The sequence below is a fragment of the Stenella coeruleoalba genome (genome assembly GCF_951394435.1).
Source record: "Stenella coeruleoalba genome assembly, contig: scaffold_40, whole genome shotgun sequence".
Lineage (NCBI taxonomy): Eukaryota > Metazoa > Chordata > Mammalia > Artiodactyla > Delphinidae > Stenella > Stenella coeruleoalba.
This window is the reverse complement of record NW_027646100.1, coordinates 1,229,372-1,248,302: the sequence shown is the minus strand read 5'-3', so window position 1 is coordinate 1,248,302 and position 18,931 is coordinate 1,229,372. Positions and strand designations below refer to the sequence as shown.

Genomic DNA, 18,931 nt, shown 5'->3' with positions numbered 1-18,931 from the left:
AAGGGATTCTTCCTTCAGCAAAAACATGCATGTGGAACCCAGAGTATCATCAACCGTGTGATCGGGAGACGTGTTCAAATATGTCTCAGTTTTCGTACCCTGGTAATCGGGTGCAACATTCCAGACGCTTTACTAACACTCTCCCATCTTGGAGAGTCAGTGCCTTTAACCTCCTGTTTGGCCCAGTTTGCAATTTCTGCGGAAGATGAACAGGAATAGGGAGACCCAATGAGAGACTAGCTGGAGGTGTCTGGACGGGCAAATTTAACTCTCATTTCCCACCAGGAAGAGGAAATAAACAAAGGCTCAGTGTGCCGTGCCGGAACCAGATTAGGGCCTGAAGCCATCCTGCAGTGTTGCGGCCAGCTCAAAAGAAAGCGAGTTGAAGAAAGGAGCTCAGGGGCACTGTAATTCACAAACCTTCAGAGTTATAAATGACAGCTATCGTCCAAAAATATACTGAAGTAAGGCTGCCAAGAGGACTTGAAAGCGGGGCGGAATTGCAGGAAACCGATTTCAGGAGGTAGACTGGAATTGCATTGAAAGCATAGGAAAAGAGGCAGAACGTCCACAATGATGCACTTGGCCAAAAAGGGCGTATGCGTTTTTTCCTGAATATATTCAGGAAAAAACGCATACGCCCTTTTTGGCCAACCAAGCAAGCTTGCAAAGGAAATCTGCACTACAATGAAGTCTCACTTCGCCCCAGTCAAAAGGGCCATCTGAAAAAAGTGTAAAATCCAGAAAGGCAGGACAGGCCATGGAGAACTGGGAGCCTTGTTGTGCTGATGGGCGGGATGTAAATTGCCAACAGACACTCGGGAGAAGTGTATGGTGTTTCCTGAAACATCTAAAAAACAAAGCAACAGACCCTAGAGCACTTCCACTTATGGTCCTATAGCTTAGGGAAATTAAAATCAAAAAGACACAGCCACCCCAAAGTTTAGGACGCCTATGTTTACAAGAACCTCATTTACAGTACAAGTTCAACATCGCAGAAAGTGAAAAATGGATAAAGAAGTTGTGGTATTTACTTACGAAGCAATATCACTCAGCAATGAAGTCTATGTCATCAGGCCCTTAGCAGCACAATGAGTGGATTCAGGTATGATGATTCTAACTGAAATAAGTCACACAGAAATAGAAACATCATAAGATATCAGTAATACATGGAATGTAAACTTGGCTACACAGGAACTGAATTACAGAACAGAACAGGGTCTCAAATTTAGAAAACCAACTTATGCTTGCTTAAGGGTAAAGGTGAGTTGGGGTGCTGCATAAAACCAGAGATTGAAATGAGCACAGATAAAGTTCCTTAAGCCAAATATGGAATAGACAAGAGCTTCTCCTTGCTCAACGAAATGGACTCAACACCGCATATTAAACGCCTATGAATGTACCTGACTAGTGAGTATCTTAAAACCTATGGATTGCTATGTCTCTGAAAGAGAATCAAGCATGTGTACAGGGGCATAAACGCAGCAGTGATAGGATTGGAGAGGTTCAGTGAGCAAATGAAGACCCTTTGAAGTCATATTGCATGGTACCCATTCCACGGGTTTCAACTACCCAGGTTTAAGGTATTCTTCCTTCAGCTAAAACATGCATGTGGAACCTAGAGTATGATCAACCATGTGATCGGGAGACGTGTTCAAATATGTCTCAGTTTTCGTACCCTGGTACTCGGGTGCAACATTCCAGACGCTTTACTAACACTCTCCCGACTTGGAGAGTCAGTCCCTTTAACCTCCTGTTTGGCCCAGTTTGCAATTTCTGCGGAAGATGAACAGGAATAGCGAGAACCAATGAGAGACTAGCTGGAGGTGTCTGGACTGACAAACTTAACTCTCATTTCCCACCAGGAAGAGGAATTAACCAAAGGCTTAGCATGCCGTGCCGGAACCAGATTAGGGCCTGAAGCCATCCTGCGGTGTTGCGGCAAGGTCACAAGAAACCAAGTTGAAGAAAGGAGCTCAGGGGCACTGTAATTCACAAACCTGCAGAGTTATAAATGACAGCTATGGTCCAAAAATATACTGAAGTAAGGCTGCCAAGAGGACTTGAAAGCGGGGCAGAATTGCAGGAAACCAATTTCAGGAGGTAGACTGGAATTGCATTGAAAGCATAGGAAAAGAGGCAGAACGTCCACAATGATGCACTTGGCCAAAAAGGGCGTATGCGTTTTATCCTGAATATATTCAGGAAAAAACGCATACGCCCTTTTTGGCCAACCAAGCAAGCTTGCAAAGGAAATCTGCACTACAATGAAGTCTCACTTCCCCCCGGTCAAAAGGGCCATCTGAAAAAAGTGTAAAATCCAGAAAGGCAGGACAGGCCATGGAGAACTGGGAGCCTTGTTATGCTGATGGGCGGGATGTAAATTGCCAACAACCACTCGGGAGAAGTGTATGGTGTTTCCTGAAACATCTAAAAAACAAAGCAACAGAGCCTAGGGCACTTCCACTTATGGTCCTATAGCTTAGGGAAATTAAAATCAAAAAGACACAGCCACCCCAAAGTTTGGGACGCCTTTGTTTACAAGAACCTCGTTTACAGTACAAGTTCAACATCGCAGAAAGTGAAAAATGGATACAGAAGTTGTGGTATTTACTTACAAAGCAATATCACTCAGCAATGAAATCTATGTCATCAGGCCCTTAGCAGCATAATGAGTGGATTCAGGTATGATGATTCTAACTGAAATAAGTCACACAGAAAAAGAAACATCATAAGATATCAGTAATACACGGAATGGAAACTTGGCTACACAGGAACTGAATTACAGAACAGAACAGGGTCTCAAATTTAGAAAACCAACTTATGCTTGCTTAAGGGGAAAGGTGAGTTGGGGTGCTGCATAAAACCAGAGATTGAAATGAGCACAGATAAAGTTCCTTAAGCCAAATATGGAATAGACAAGAGCTACTCCTTGCTCAACGAAATGGACTCAACACCGCATATTAAACGCCTAAGAATGTACCTGACTAGTAAGTATCTTAAAACCTATGGATTGCTATGTCTCCGAAAGAGAATCAAGCATGTGTACAGGGGCATAAACGCAGCAGTGATAGGATTGGAGATGTTCGGTGAGCAAATGAAGACCCTTTGAAGTCATATTGCATGGTACCCATTCCACGGGTTTCAACTACCCAGGTTTAAGGTATTCTTCCTTCAGCTAAAACATGCATGTGGAACCTAGAGTATGATCAACCATGTGATCGGGAGACGTGTTCAAATATGTCTCAGTTTTCGTACCCTGGTACTCGGGTGCAACATTCCAGATGCTTTACTAACACTCTCCCGACTTGGAGAGTCAGTCCCTTTAACCTCCTGTTTGGCCCAGTTTGCAATTTCTGCGGAAGATGAACAGGAATAGCGAGAACCAATGAGAGACTAGCTGGAGGTGTCTGGACGGGCAAATTTAACTCTCATTTCCCACCAGGAAGAGGAATTAACCAAAGGCTCAGCGTGCCGTGCCGGAACCAGATTAGGGCCTGAAGCCATCCTGCGGTGTTGCGGCCAGGTCACAAGAAAGCGAGTTGAAGAAAGGAGCTCAGGGGCACTGTAATTCACAAACCTGCAGAGTTATAAATGACAGCTATCGTCCAAAAATAGACTGAAGTAAGGCTGCCAAGAGGACTTGAAAGCGGGGCAGAATTGCAGGAAACCGATTTCAGGAGGTAGACTGGAATTGCATTGAAAGCATAGGAAAAGAGGCAGAACGTCCACAATGATGCACTTGGCCAAAAAGGGCGTATGCGTTTTTTCCTGAATATATTCAGGAAAAAACGCATACGCCCTTTTTGGCCAACCAAGCAAGCTTGCAAAGGAAATCTGCACTACAATGAAGTCTCACTTCCCCCCGGTCAAAAGGGCCATCTGAAAAAAGTGTAAAATCCAGAAAGGCAGGACAGGCCATGGAGAACTGGGAGCCTTGTTATGCTGATGGGCGGGATGTAAATTGCCAACAACCACTCCGGAGAAGTGTATGGTGCTTCCTGAAACATCTAAAAAACAAAGCAACAGAGCCTAGGCACTTCCACTTATGGTCCTATAGCTTAGGGAATTTAAAATCAAAAAGACACAGCCACCCCAAAGTTTGGAACGGCTCTGTTTACAAGAACCTCGTTTACAGTACAAGTTCAACATCGCAGAAAGTGAAAAATGGATAAAAAAGTTGTGGTATTTACTTACAAAGCAATATAACTCAGCAATGAAATCTGTGTCATCAGGCCCTTAGCAGCACAATGAGTGGATTCAGGTATGATGATTCTAACTGAAATAAGTCACACAGAAAAAGAAACATCATAAGATATCAGTAATACACGGAATGTAAACTTGGCTACACAGGAACTGAATTACAGAACAGAACAGGGTCTCAAATTTAGAAAACCAACTTATGCTTGCTTAAGGGGAAAGGTGAGTTGGGGTGCTGCATAAAACCAGAGATTGAAATGAGCACAGATAAAGTTCCTTAAGCCAAATATGGAATAGACAAGAGGTACTCCTTGCTCAACGAAATGGACTCAACACCTCATATTAAACGCCTAAGAATGTACCTGACTAGTAAGTATCTTAAAACCTATGGATTGCTATGTCTCCGAAAGAGAATCAAGCATGTGTACAGGGGCATAAACGCAGCAGTGATAGGATTGGAGAGGTTCGGTGAGCAAATGAAGACCCTTTGAAGTCATATTGCATGGTATCCATTCCACGGGTTTCAACTACCAAGGTTTAAGGTATTCTTCCTTCAGCTAAAACATGCATGTGGAACCTAGAGTATGATCAACCATGTGATCGGGAGACGTGTTCAAATATGTCTCAGTTTTCCTCCCCTGGTACTCGGGTGCAAAATTCCAGACGCTTTACTAACACTCTCCCGACTTGGAGAATCAGTCCCTTTAACCTCCTGTTTGGCCCAGTTTGCAATTTCTGCGGAAGATGAACAGGAATAGCGAGAACCAATGAGAGACTAGCTGGAGGTGTCTGGACGGGCAAATTTAACTCTCATTTCCCACCAGGAAGAGGAATTAACCAAAGGCTCAGCGTGCCGTGCCGGAACCAGATTAGGGCCTGAAGCCATCCTGTGGTGTTGCGGCCAGGTCACAAGAAAGCGAGTTGAAGAAAGGAGCTCAGGGGCACTGTAATTCACAAACCTGCAGAGTTATAAATGACAGCTATCGTCCAAAAATAGACTGAAGTAAGGCTGCCAAGAGGACTTGAAAGCGGGGCAGAATTGCAGGAAACCGATTTCAGGAGGTAGACTGGAATTGCATTGAAAGCATAGGAAAAGAGGCAGAACGTCCACAATGATGCACTTGGCCAAAAAGGGCGTATGCATTTTTTCCTGAATATATTCAGGAAAAAACGCATACGCCCTTTTTGGCCAACCAAGCAAGCTTGCAAAGGAAATCTGCACTACAATGAAGTCTCACTTCCCCCCGGTCAAAAGGGCCATCTGAAAAAAGTGTAAAATCCAGAAAGGCAGGACAGGCCATGGAGAACTGGGAGCCTTGTTATGCTGATGGGCGGGATGTAAATTGCCAACAACCACTCCGGAGAAATGTATGGTGCATGCTGAAACATCTAAAAAACAAAGCAACAGAGCCTAGGCACTTCCACTTATGGTCCTATAGCTTAGGGAATTTAAAATCAAAAAGACACAGCCACCCCAAAGTTTGGAACGGCTCTGTTTACAAGAACCTCGTTTACAGTACAAGTTCAACATCGCAAAAAGTGAAAAATGGATAAAAAAGTTTTGGTATTTACTTAGAAAGCAATATCACTCAGCAATGAAATCTGTGTCATCAGGCCCTTAGCAGCACAATGAGTGGATTCAGGTATGATGATTCTAACTGAAATAAGTCACACAGAAAAAGAAACATCATAAGATATCAGTAATACACGGAATGTAAACTTGGCTACACAGGAACTGAATTACAGAACAGAACAGGGTCTCAAATTTAGAAAACCAACTTATGCTTGCTTAAGGGTAAAGGTGAGTTGGGGTGCTGCATAAAACCAGAGATTGAAATGAGCACAGATAAAGTTCCTTAAGCCAAATATGGAATAGACAAGAGCTACTCCTTGCTCAACGAAATGGACTCAACACCTCATATTAAAAGCCTAAGAATGTACCTGACTAGTAAGTATCTTAAAACCTATGGATTGCTATGTCTCCGAAAGAGAATCAAGCATGTGTACAGGGGCAGAAACGCAGCAGTGATAGGATTGGAGAGGTTCGGTGAGCAAATGAAGACCCTTTGAAGTCATATTGCATGGTACCCATTCCACGGGTTTCAACTACCCAGGTTTAAGGTATTCTTCCTTCAGCTAAAACATGCATGTGGAACCTAGAGTATGATCAACCATGTGATCGGGAGATGTGTTCAAATATGTCCCAGTTTTCGTACCCTGGTACTCGGGTGCAACATTCCAGACGCTTTACTAACACTCTCCCGACTTGGAGAGTCAGTCCCTTTAACCTCCTGTTTGGCCCAGTTTGCAATTTCTGCGGAAGATGAACAGGAATAGCGAGAACCAATGAGAGGCTAGCTGGAGGTATCTGGACGGGCAAATTTAACTCTCATTTCCCACCAGGAAGAGGAATTAACCAAAGGCTCAGCGTGCCGTGCCAGAACCAGATTAGGGCCTGAAGCCATACTGCGGTGTTGCGGCCAGCTCAAAAGAAAGCGAGTTGAAGAAAGGAGCTCAGGGGCACTGTAATTCACAAACCTGCAGAGTTATAAATGACAGCTATCGTCCAAAAATAGACTGAAGTAAGGCTGGCAAGAGGACTTGAAAGCGGGGCAGAATTGCAGGAAACCGATTTCAGGAGGTAGACTGGAATTGCATTGAAAGCATAGGAAAAGAGGCAGAACGTCCACAATGATGCACTTGGCCAAAAAGGGCGTATGCGTTTTTTCCTGAATATATTCAGGAAAAAACGCATACGCCCTTTTTGGCCAACCAAGCAAGCTTGCAAAGGAAATCTGCACTACAATGAAGTCTCACTTCCCCCCGGTCAAAAGGGCCATCTGAAAAAAGTGTAAAATCCAGAAAGGCAGGATAGGCCATGGAAAACTGGGAGCCTTGTTATGCTGATGGGCGGGATGTAAATTGCCAACAGACACTCAGGAGAAGTGTATGGTGTTTCCTGAAACATCTAAAAAACAAAGCAACAGAGCCTAGGGCACTTCCACTTATGGTCCTATAGCTTAGGGAAATTAAAATCAAAAAGACACAGCCACCCCAAAGTTTGGGACGCCTCCGTTTACAAGAACCTCGTTTACCGTACAAGTTCAATATCACAGAAAGTGAAAAATGGATAAAGAACTTGTGGTACTTACGTACAATGCAGTATCACTCAGCAATGAAATCTATGTCATCAGGCCCGTAGCAGCATCATGAGTGGATTCAGGTATGATGATTCTAACTGAAATAAGTCACACAGAAAAAGAAACATCATAAGATATCACTAATACACGGAATGTAAACTTGGCTACACAGGAACTGAAATACAGAACAGAACAGGGTCTCAAATTTAGAAAACCAACTTATGCTTGCTTAAGGGGAAAGGTGAGTTGGGGTGCTGCATAAAACCAGAGATTGAAATGAGCACAGATAAAGTTCCTTAAGCCAAATATGGAATAGACAAGAGCTACTCCTTGCTCAACGAAATGGACTCAACACCCCATATTAAACGCCTAAGAATGTACCTGACTAGTAAGTATCTTAAAACCTATGGATTGCTATGTCTCCAAAAGAGAATCAAGCGTGTGTACAGGGGCATAAACGCAGCAGTGATAGGATTGGAGAGGTTCGGTGAGCAAATGAAGACCCTTTGAAGTCATATTGCACGGTACCCATTCCACGGGTCTCAACTCTCCAGGTTTAAGGTATTCTTCCTTCAGCTAAAACATGCATGTGGAACCCAGAGTATGATCAACCATGTGAACGGGAGACGTGTTCAAATATGTCTCAGTTTTCCTACCCTGGTACTCGGGTGCAACATTCTAGACGCTTTACTAACACTCTCCCGACTTGGAGAGTCAGTCCCTTTAACCTCCTGTTTGGCCCAGTTTGCAATTTCTGCGGAAGATGAACAGGAATAGCGAGAACCAATGAGAGGCTAGCTGGAGGTGTCTGGACGGGCAAATTTAACTCTCATTTCCCACCAGGAAGAGGAATTAACCAAAGGCTCAGCATGCCGGGCCGGAACCAGATTAGGGCCTGAAGCCATCCTGCGGTGTTGCGGCCAGGTCACAAGAAAGCGAGTTGAAGAAAGGAGCTCAGGGGCACTGTAATTCACAAACCTGCAGAGTTATAAATGACAGCTATCGTCCAAAAATAGACTGAAGTAAGGCTGCCAAGAGGACTTGAAAGCGGGGCAGAATTGCAGGAAACCGATTTCAGGAGGTAGACTGGAATTGCATTGAAAGCATAGGAAAAGAGGCAGAACGTCCACAATGATGCACTTGGCCAAAAAGGGCGTATGCGTTTTTTCCTGAATATATTCAGGAAAAAACGCATATGCCCTTTTTGGCCAACCAAGCAAGCTTGCAAAGGAAATCTGCACTACAATGAAGTCTCACTTCCCCCCGGTCAAAAGGGCCATCTGAAAAAAGTGTAAAATCCAGAAAGGCAGGACAGGCCATGGAGAACTGGGAGCCTTGTTATGCTGATGGGCGGCATGTAAATTGCCAACAGACACTCGGGAGAAGTGTATGGTGTTTCCTGAAACATCGAAAAAACAAAGCAACAGAGCCTAGGGCACTTCCACTTATGGTCCTATAGCTTAGGGAAATTAAAATCAAAAAGACACAGCCACCCCAAAGTTTGGGCCGGCTCTGTTTACAAGAACCTCGTTTACAGTACAAGTTCAACATCGCAGAAAGTGAAAAATGGATAAAGAAGTTGTGGTAATCACTTACAAAGCAATATCACTCAGCAATGAAATCTATGTCATCAGGCCCTTAGCAGCACAATGAGTGGATTCAGGTATGATGATTCTAACTGAAATAAGTCACACAGAAAAAGAAACATCATAAGATATCAGTAATACACGGATTGGAAACTTGGCTACACAGGAACTGAATTACAGAACAGAACAGGGTCTCAAATTTAGAAAACCAACTTATGCTTGCTTAAGGGTAAAGGTGAGTTGGGGTGCTGCATAAAACCAGAGATTGAAATGAGCACAGATAAAGTTCCTTAAGCCAAATATGGAATAGACAAGAGCTACTCCTTGCTCAACGAAATGGACTCAACACCGCATATTAAACGCCTAAGAATGTACCTGACTAGTAAGTATCTTAAAACCTATGGATTGCTAAGTCTCCAAAAGAGAATCAAGCATGTGTACAGGGGCATAAACGCAGCAGTGATAGGATTGGAGAGGTTCGGTGAGCAAATGAAGACCCTTTGAAGTCATATTGCATGGTACCCATTCCACGGGTTTCACCTACCCAGGTTTAAGGTATTCTTCCTTCAGCTAAAACATGCATGTGGAACCTAGAGTATGATCAACCATGTGATCGGGAGACGTGTTCAAATATTTCTCAGTTTTCGTACCCTGGTACTCGGGTGCAACATTCCAGATGCTTTACTAACACTCTCCCGACTTGGAGAGTCAGTCCCTTTAACCTCCTGTTTGGCCCAGTTTGCAATTTCTGCGGAAGATGAACAGGAATAGCGAGAACCAATGAGAGACTAGCTGGAGGTGTCTGAACGGGCAAATTTAACTCTCATTTCCCACCAGGAAGAGGAATTAACCAAAGGCTCAGTGTGCCGTGCCAGAACCAGATTAGGGCCTGAAGCCATCCTGCGGTGTTGCGGCCAGGTCACAAGAAAGCGAGTTGAAGAAAGGAGCTCAGGGGCACTGTAATTCACAAACCTGCAGAGTTATAAATGACAGCTATCGTCCAAAAATAGACTGAAGTAAGGCTGCCAAGAGGACTTGAAAGCGGGGCAGAATTGCAGGAAACCGATTTCAAGAGGTAGACTGGAATTGCATTGAAAGCATAGGAAAAGAGGCAGAACGTCCACAATGATGCACTTGGCCAAAAAGGGCGTATGCGTTTTTTCCTGAATATATTCAGGAAAAAACGCATACGCCCTTTTTGGCCAACCAAGCAAGCTTGCAAAGGAAATCTGCACTACAATGAAGTCTCACTTCCCCCCGGTCAAAAGGGCCATCTGAAAAAAGTGTAAAATCCAGAAAGGCAGGACAGGCCATGGAGAACTGGGAGCCTTGTTATGCTGATGGGCGGGATGTAAATTGCCAACAACCACTCGGGAGAAGTGTATGGTGTTTCCTGAAACATCTAAAAAACAAAGCAACAGAGCCTAGGGCACTTCCACTTATGGTCCTATAGCTTAGGGAAATTAAAATCTAAAAGACACAGCCACCCCAAAGTTTGGGACGCCTCTGTTTACAAGAACCTCGTTTACAGTACAAGTTCAATATCACAGAAAGTGAAAAATGGATAAAGAACTTGTGGTACTTACGTACAATGCAGTATCACTCAGCAATGAAATCTATGTCATCAGGCCCGTAGCAGCATAATGAGTGGATTCAGGTACGATGATTCTAACTGAAATAAGTCACACAGAAAAAGAAACATCATAAGATATCACTAATACACGGAATGGAAACTTGGCTACACAGGAACTGAATTACAGAACAGAACAGGGTCTCAAATTTAGAAAACCAACTTATGCTTGCTTAAGGGGAAAGGTGAGTTGGGGTGCTGCATAAAACCAGAGATTGAAATGAGCACAGATAAAGTTCCTTAAGCCAAATATGGAATAGACAAGAGCTACTCCTTGCTCAACGAAATGGACTCAACACCGCATATTAAACGCCCAAGAATGTACCTGACTAGTAAGTATCTTAAAACCTATAGATTGCTACGTCTCAGAAAGAGAATCAAGCATGTGTACAGGGGCATAAACGCAGCAGTGATAGGATTGGAGAGGTTCGGTGAGCAAATGAAGACCCTTTGAAGTCATATTGCATGGTACCCATTCCACGGGTTTCAACTACCCAGGTTTAAGGTATTCTTCCTTCAGCTAAAACATGCATGTGGAACCCAAGTATGATCAACCATGTGAACGGGAGACGTGTTCAAATATGTCTCAGTTTTCCTCCCCTGGTACTCGGGTGCAACATTCCAGACGCTTTACTAACACTCTCCCCACTTGGAGAGTCAGCGCCTTTAACCTCCTGTTTGGCCCAGTTTGCAATTTCTGCGGAAGATGAACAGGAATAGCGAGAACCAATGAGAGGCTAGCTGGAGGTGTCTGGACGGGCAAATTTAACTCTCATTTCCCACCAGGAAGAGGAAATAACCAAAGGCTCAGTGTACCGTGCCGGAACCAGATTAGGGCCTGAAGCCATCCTGCGGTGTTGCGGCCAGGTCACAAGAAAGCGAGTTGAAGAAAGGAGCTCAGGGGCACTGTAATTCACAAACCTGCAGAGTTATAAATGACAGCTATCGTCCAAAAATAGACTGAATTAAGGCTGCCAAGAGGACTTGAAAGCGGGGCAGAATTGCAGGAAACCGATTTCAGGAGGTAGACTGGAATTGCATTGAAAGCATAGGAAAAGAGGCAGAACGTCCACAATGATGCACTTGGCCAAAAAGGGCATATGCGTTTTATCCTGAATATATTCAGCAAAAAACGCATACGCCCTTTTTGGCCAACCAAGCAAGCTTGCAAAGGAAATCTGCACTACAATGAAGTCTCACTTCCCCCCGGTCAAAAGGGCCATCTGAAAAAAGTGTAAAATCCAGAAAGGCAGGACAGGCCATGGAGAACTGGGAGCCTTGTGATGCTGATGGGCGGGATGTAAATTGCCAACAGACACTCGGGAGAAGTGTATGGTGTTTCCTGAAACATCTAAAAAACAAAGCAACAGAGCCTAGGTCACTTCCACTTATGGTCCTATAGCTTAGGGAAATTAAAATCAAAAAGACACAGCCACCCCAAAGTTTGGAACGGCTCTGTTTACAAGAACCTCGTTTACAGTACAAGTTCAACATCGCAGAAAGTGAAAAATGGATAAAGAAGTTGTGGTAATCACTTACAAAGCAATATCACTCAGCAATGAAATCTATGTCATCAGGCCCTTAGCAGCACAATGAGTGGATTCAGGTATGATGATTCTAACTGAAATAAGTCACACAGAAAAAGAAACATCATAAGATATCAGTAATACACGGAATGGAAACTTGGCTACACAGGAACTGAATTACAGAACAGAACAGGGTCTCAAATTTAGAAAACCAACTTATGCTTGCTTAAGGGGAAAGGTGAGTTCGGGTGCTGCATAAAACCAGAGATTGAAATGAGCACAGATAAAGTTCCTTAAGCCAAATATGGAATAGACAAGAGCTACTCCTTGCTCAACGACATGGACTCAACACCACATATTAAACGCCTAAGAATGTACCTGACTAGTAAGTATCTTAAAACCTATGGATTGCTATGTCTCCAAAAGAGAATCAAGCATGTGTACAGGGGCATAAACGCAGCAGTGATAGGATTGGAGAGGTTCGGTGAGCAAATGAAGACCCTTTGAAGTCATATTGCATGGTACCCATTCCACGGGTTTCACCTACCCAGGTTTAAGGTATTCTTCCTTCAGCTAAAACATGCATGTGGAACCTAGAGTATGATCAACCATGTGATCGGGAGACGTGTTCAAATATTTCTCAGTTTTCGTACCCTGGTACTCGGGTGCAACATTCCAGATGCTTTACTAACACTCTCCCGACTTGGAGAGTCAGTCCCTTTAACCTCCTGTTTGGCCCAGTTTGCAATTTCTGCGGAAGATGAACAGGAATAGCGAGAACCAATGAGAGACTAGCTGGAGGTGTCTGAACGGGCAAATTTAACTCTCATTTCCCACCAGGAAGAGGAATTAACCAAAGGCTCAGTGTGCCGTGCCAGAACCAGATTAGGGCCTGAAGCCATCCTGCGGTGTTGCGGCCAGGTCACAAGAAAGCGAGTTGAAGAAAGGAGCTCAGGGGCACTGTAATTCACAAACCTGCAGAGTTATAAATGACAGCTATCGTCCAAAAATAGACTGAAGTAAGGCTGCCAAGAGGACTTGAAAGCGGGGCAGAATTGCAGGAAACCGATTTCAGGAGGTAGACTGGAATTGCATTGAAAGCATAGGAAAAGAGGCAGAACGTCCACAATGATGCACTTGGCCAAAAAGGGCGTATGCGTTTTTTCCTGAATATATTCAGGAAAAAACGCATACGCCCTTTTTGGCCAACCAAGCAAGCTTGCAAAGGAAATCTGCACTACAATGAAGTCTCACTTCCCCCCGGTCAAAAGGGCCATCTGAAAAAAGTGTAAAATCCAGAAAGGCAGGACAGGCCATGGAGAACTGGGAGCCTTGTTATGCTGATGGGCGGGATGTAAATTGCCAACAACCACTCGGGAGAAGTGTATGGTGTTTCCTGAAACATCTAAAAAACAAAGCAACAGAGCCTAGGGCACTTCCACTTATGGTCCTATAGCTTAGGGAAATTAAAATCTAAAAGACACAGCCACCCCAAAGTTTGGGACGCCTCTGTTTACAAGAACCTCGTTTACCGTACAAGTTCAATATCACAGAAAGTGAAAAATGGATAAAGAACTTGTGGTACTTACGTACAATGCAGTATCACTCAGCAATGAAATCTATGTCATCAGGCCCGTAGCAGCATAATGAGTGGATTCAGGTACGATGATTCTAACTGAAATAAGTCACACAGAAAAAGAAACATCATAAGATATCACTAATACACGGAATGGAAACTTGGCTACACAGGAACTGAATTACAGAACAGAACAGGGTCTCAAATTTAGAAAACCAACTTATGCTTGCTTAAGGGGAAAGGTGAGTTGGGGTGCTGCATAAAACCAGAGATTGAAATGAGCACAGATAAAGTTCCTTAAGCCAAATATGGAATAGACAAGAGCTACTCCTTGCTCAACGAAATGGACTCAACACCGCATATTAAACGCCTAAGAATGTACCTGACTAGTAAGTATCTTAAAACCTATAGATTGCTACGTCTCAGAAAGAGAATCAAGCATGTGTACAGGGGCATAAACGCAGCAGTGATAGGATTGGAGAGGTTTGGTGAGCAAATGAAGACCCTTTGAAGTCATATTGCATGGTACCCATTCCACGGGTTTCAACTACCCAGGTTTAAGGTATTCTTCCTTCAGCTAAAACATGCATGTGGAACCCAAGTATGATCAACCATGTGAACGGGAGACGTGTTCAAATATGTCTCAGTTTTCCTCCCCTGGTACTCGGGTGCAACATTCCAGACGCTTTACTAACACTCTCCCCACTTGGAGAGTCAGCGCCTTTAACCTCCTGTTTGGCCCAGTTTGCAATTTCTGCGGAAGATGAACAGGAATAGCGAGAACCAATGAGAGGCTAGCTGGAGGTGTCTGGACGGGCAAATTTAACTCTCATTTCCCACCAGGAAGAGGAAATAACCAAAGGCTCAGTGTACCGTGCCAGAACCAGATTAGGGCCTGAAGCCATCCTGCGGTGTTGCGGCCAGGTCACAAGAAAGCGAGTTGAAGAAAGGAGCTCAGGGGCACTGTAATTCACAAACCTGCAGAGTTATAAATGACAGCTATCGTCCAAAAATAGACTGAATTAAGGCTGCCAAGAGGACTTGAAAGCGGGGCAGAATTGCAGGAAACCGATTTCAGGAGGTAGACTGGAATTGCATTGAAAGCATAGGAAAAGAGGCAGAACGTCCACAATGATGCACTTGGCCAAAAAGGGCGTATGCGTTTTTTCCTGAATATATTCAGGAAAAAACGCATACGCCCTTTTTGGCCAACCAAGCAAGCTTGCAAAGGAAATCTGCACTACAATGAAGTCTCACTTCCCCCCGGTCAAAAGGGCCATCTGAAAAAAGTGTAAAACCCAGAAAGGCAGGACAGGCCATGGAGAACTGGGAGCCTTGTTATGCTGATGGGCGGGATGTAAATTGCCAACAACCACTCGGGAGAAGTGTATGGTGTTTCCTGAAACATCTAAAAAACAAAGCAACAGAGCCTAGGGCACTTCCACTTATGGTCCTATAGCTTAGGGAAATTAAAATCTAAAAGACACAGCCACCCCAAAGTTTGGGACGCCTCTGTTTACAAGAACCTCGTTTACCGTACAAGTTCAATATCACAGAAAGTGAAAAATGGATAAAGAACTTGTGGTACTTACGTACAATGCAGTATCACTCAGCAATGAAATCTATGTCATCAGGCCCGTAGCAGCATAATGAGTGGATTCAGGTACGATGATTCTAACTGAAATAAGTCACACAGAAAAAGAAACATCATAAGATATCACTAATACACGGAATGGAAACTTGGCTACACAGGAACTGAATTACAGAACAGAACAGGGTCTCAAATTTAGAAAACCAACTTATGCTTGCTTAAGGGTAAAGGTGAGTTGGGGTGCTGCATAAAACCAGAGATTGAAATGAGCACAGATAAAGTTCCTTAAGCCAAATATGGAATAGACAAGAGCTACTCCTTGCTCAACGAAATGGACTCAACACCGCATATTAAACGCCTAAGAATGTACCTGACTAGTAAGTATCTTAAAACCTATAGATTGCTACGTCTCAGAAAGAGAATCAAGCATGTGTACAGGGGCATAAACGCAGCAGTGATAGGATTGGAGAGGTTCGGTGAGCAAATGAAGACCCTTTGAAGTCATATTGCATGGTACCCATTCCACGGGTTTCAACTACCCAGGTTTAAGGTATTCTTCCTTCAGCTAAAACATGCATGTGGAACCCAAGTATGATCAACCATGTGAACGGGAGACGTGTTCAAATATGTCTCAGTTTTCCTCCCCTGGTACTCGGGTGCAACATTCCAGACGCTTTACTAACACTCTCCCCACTTGGAGAGTCAGCGCCTTTAACCTCCTGTTTGGCCCAGTTTGCAATTTCTGCGGAAGATGAACAGGAATAGCGAGAACCAATGAGAGGCTAGCTGGAGGTGTCTGGACGGGCAAATTTAACTCTCATTTCCCACCAGGAAGAGGAAATAACCAAAGGCTCAGTGTACCGTGCTGGAACCAGATTAGGGCCTGAAGCCATCCTGCGGTGTTGCGGCCAGGTCACAAGAAAGCGAGTTGAAGAAAGGAGCTCAGGGGCACTGTAATTCACAAACCTGCAGAGTTATAAATGACAGCTATCGTCCAAAAATAGACTGAATTAAGGCTGCCAAGAGGACTTGAAAGCGGGGCAGAATTGAAGGAAACCGATTTCAGGAGGTAGACTGGAATTGCATTGAAAGCATAGGAAAAGAGGCAGAACGTCCACAATGATGCACTTGGCCAAAAAGGGCATATGCGTTTTATCCTGAATATATTCAGCAAAAAACGCATACGCCCTTTTTGGCCAACCAAGCAAGCTTGCAAAGGAAATCTGCACTACAATGAAGTCTCACTTCCCCCCGGTCAAAAGGGCCATCTGAAAAAAGTGTAAAATCCAGAAAGGCAGGACAGGCCATGGAGAACTGGGAGCCTTGTTATGCTGATGGGCGGCATGTAAATTGCCAACAGACACTCGGGAGAAGTGTATGGTGTTTCCTGAAACATCTAAAAAACAAAGCAACAGAGCCTAGGTCACTTCCACTTATGGTCCTATAGCTTAGGGAAATTAAAATCAAAAAGACACAGCCACCCCAAAGTTTGGAACGGCTCTGTTTACAAGAACCTCGTTTACAATACAAGTTCAACATCGCAGAAAGTGAAAAATGGATAAAGAAGTTGTGGTAATCACTTACAAAGCAATATCACTCAGCAATGAAATCTATGTCATCAGGCCCTTAGCAGCACAATGAGTGGATTCAGGTATGATGATTCTAACTGAAATAAGTCACACAGAAAAAGAAACATCATAAGATATCAGTAATACACGGAATGGAAACTTGGCTACACAGGAACTGAATTACAGAACAGAACAGGGTCTCAAATTTAGAAAACCAACTTATGCTTGCTTAAGGGGAAAGGTGAGTTCGGGTGCTGCATAAAACCAGAGATTGAAATGAGCACAGATAAAGTTCCTTAAGCCAAATATGGAATAGACAAGAGCTACTCCTTGCTCAACGACATGGACTCAACACCACATATTAAACGCCTAAGAATGTACCTGACTAGTAAGTATCTTAAAACCTATGGATTGCTATGTCTCCGAAAGAGAATCAAGCATGTGTACAGGGGCATAAACGCAGCAGTGATAGGATTGGAGAGGTTCGGTGAGCAAATGAAGACCCTTTGAAGTCATATTGCATGGTACCCATTCCACGGGTTTCACCTACCCAGGTTTAAGGTATTTTTCCTTCAGCTAAAACATGCATGTGGAACCTAGAGTATAATCAACCATGTGATCGGGAGACGTGTTCAAATATTTCTCAGTTTTCGTACCCTGGTACTCGGGTGCAACATTCAAGACACTTTACTAACACTCTCCCGACTTGGAGAGTCAGTCCCTTTAACCTCCTGTTTGGCCCAGTTTGCAATTTCTGCGGAAGATGAACAGGAATAGCGAGAACCAATGACAGACTAGCTGGAGGTGTCTGAACGGGCAAATTTAACTCTCATTTCCCACCAGGAAGAGGAATTAACCAAAGGCTCAGCGTGCCGTGCCGGAACCAGATTAGGGCCTGAAGCCATCCTGCGGTGTTGCGGCCAGGTCACAAGAAAGCGAGTTGAAGAAAGGAGCTCAGGGGCACTGTAATTCACAAACCTGCAGAGTTATAAATGACAGCTATCGTCCAAAAATAGACTGAAGTAAGGCTGCCAAGAGGACTTGAAAGCGGGGCAGAATTGCAGGAAACCGATTTCAGGAGGTAGACTGGAATTGCATTGAAAGCATAGGAAAAGAGGCAGAACGTCCACAATGATGCACTTGGCCAAAAAGGGCGTATGCGTTTTTTCCTGAATATATTCAGGAAAAAACGCATACGCCCTTTTTGGCCAACCAAGCAAGCTTGCAAAGGAAATCTGCACTACAATGAAGTCTCACTTCCCCCCGGTCAAAAGGGCCATCTGAAAAAAGTGTAAAATCCAGAAAGGCAGGACAGGCCATGGAGAACTGGGAGCCTTGTTATGCTGATGGGCGGGATGTAAATTGCCAACAACCACTCGGGAGAAGTGTATGGTGTTTCCTGAAACATCTACAAAACAAAGCAACAGAGCCTAGGGCACTTCCACTTATGGTCCTATAGCTTAGGGAAATTAAAATCTAAAAGACACAGCCACCCCAAAGTTTGGGACGCCTCTGTTTACAAGAACCTCGTTTACCGTACAAGTTCAATATCACAGAAAGTGAAAAATGGATAAAGAACTTGTGGTACTTACGTACAATGCAGTATCACTCAGCAATGAAATCTATGTCATCAGGCCCGTAGCAGCATAATGAGTGGATTCAGGTACGATGATTCTAACTGAAATAAGTCACACAGAAAAAGAAACATCATAAGATATCACTAATACACGGAATGGAAACTTGGCTACACAGGAACTGAATTACAGAACAGAACAGGGTCTCAAATTTAGAAAACCAACTTATGCTTGCTTAAGGGGAAAGGTGAGTTGGGGTGCTGCATAAAACCAGAGATTGAAATGAGCACAGATAAAGTTCCTTAAGCCAAATATGGAATAGACAAGAGCTACTCCTTGCTCAACGAAATGGACTCAACACCGCATATTAAACGCCTAAGAATGTACCTGACTAGTAAGTATCTTAAAACCTATAGATTGCTACGTCTCAGAAAGAGAATCAAGCATGTGTACAGGGGCATAAACGCAGCAGTGATAGGATTGGAGAGGTTCGGTGAGCAAATGAAGACCCTTTGAAGTCATATTGCATGGTACCCATTC

General features: G+C 43.9%; 1 long non-coding RNA gene across 10 annotated transcripts in view; it reads right to left on the bottom strand.

Moving 5' to 3' along the window:
• LOC307181340 overlaps positions 1-18,931 on the bottom strand; it is a 1,758,975-nt gene that overhangs the window by 1,173,513 nt on the left and 566,531 nt on the right. The gene's annotated exons all lie outside the window — the stretch shown is intronic.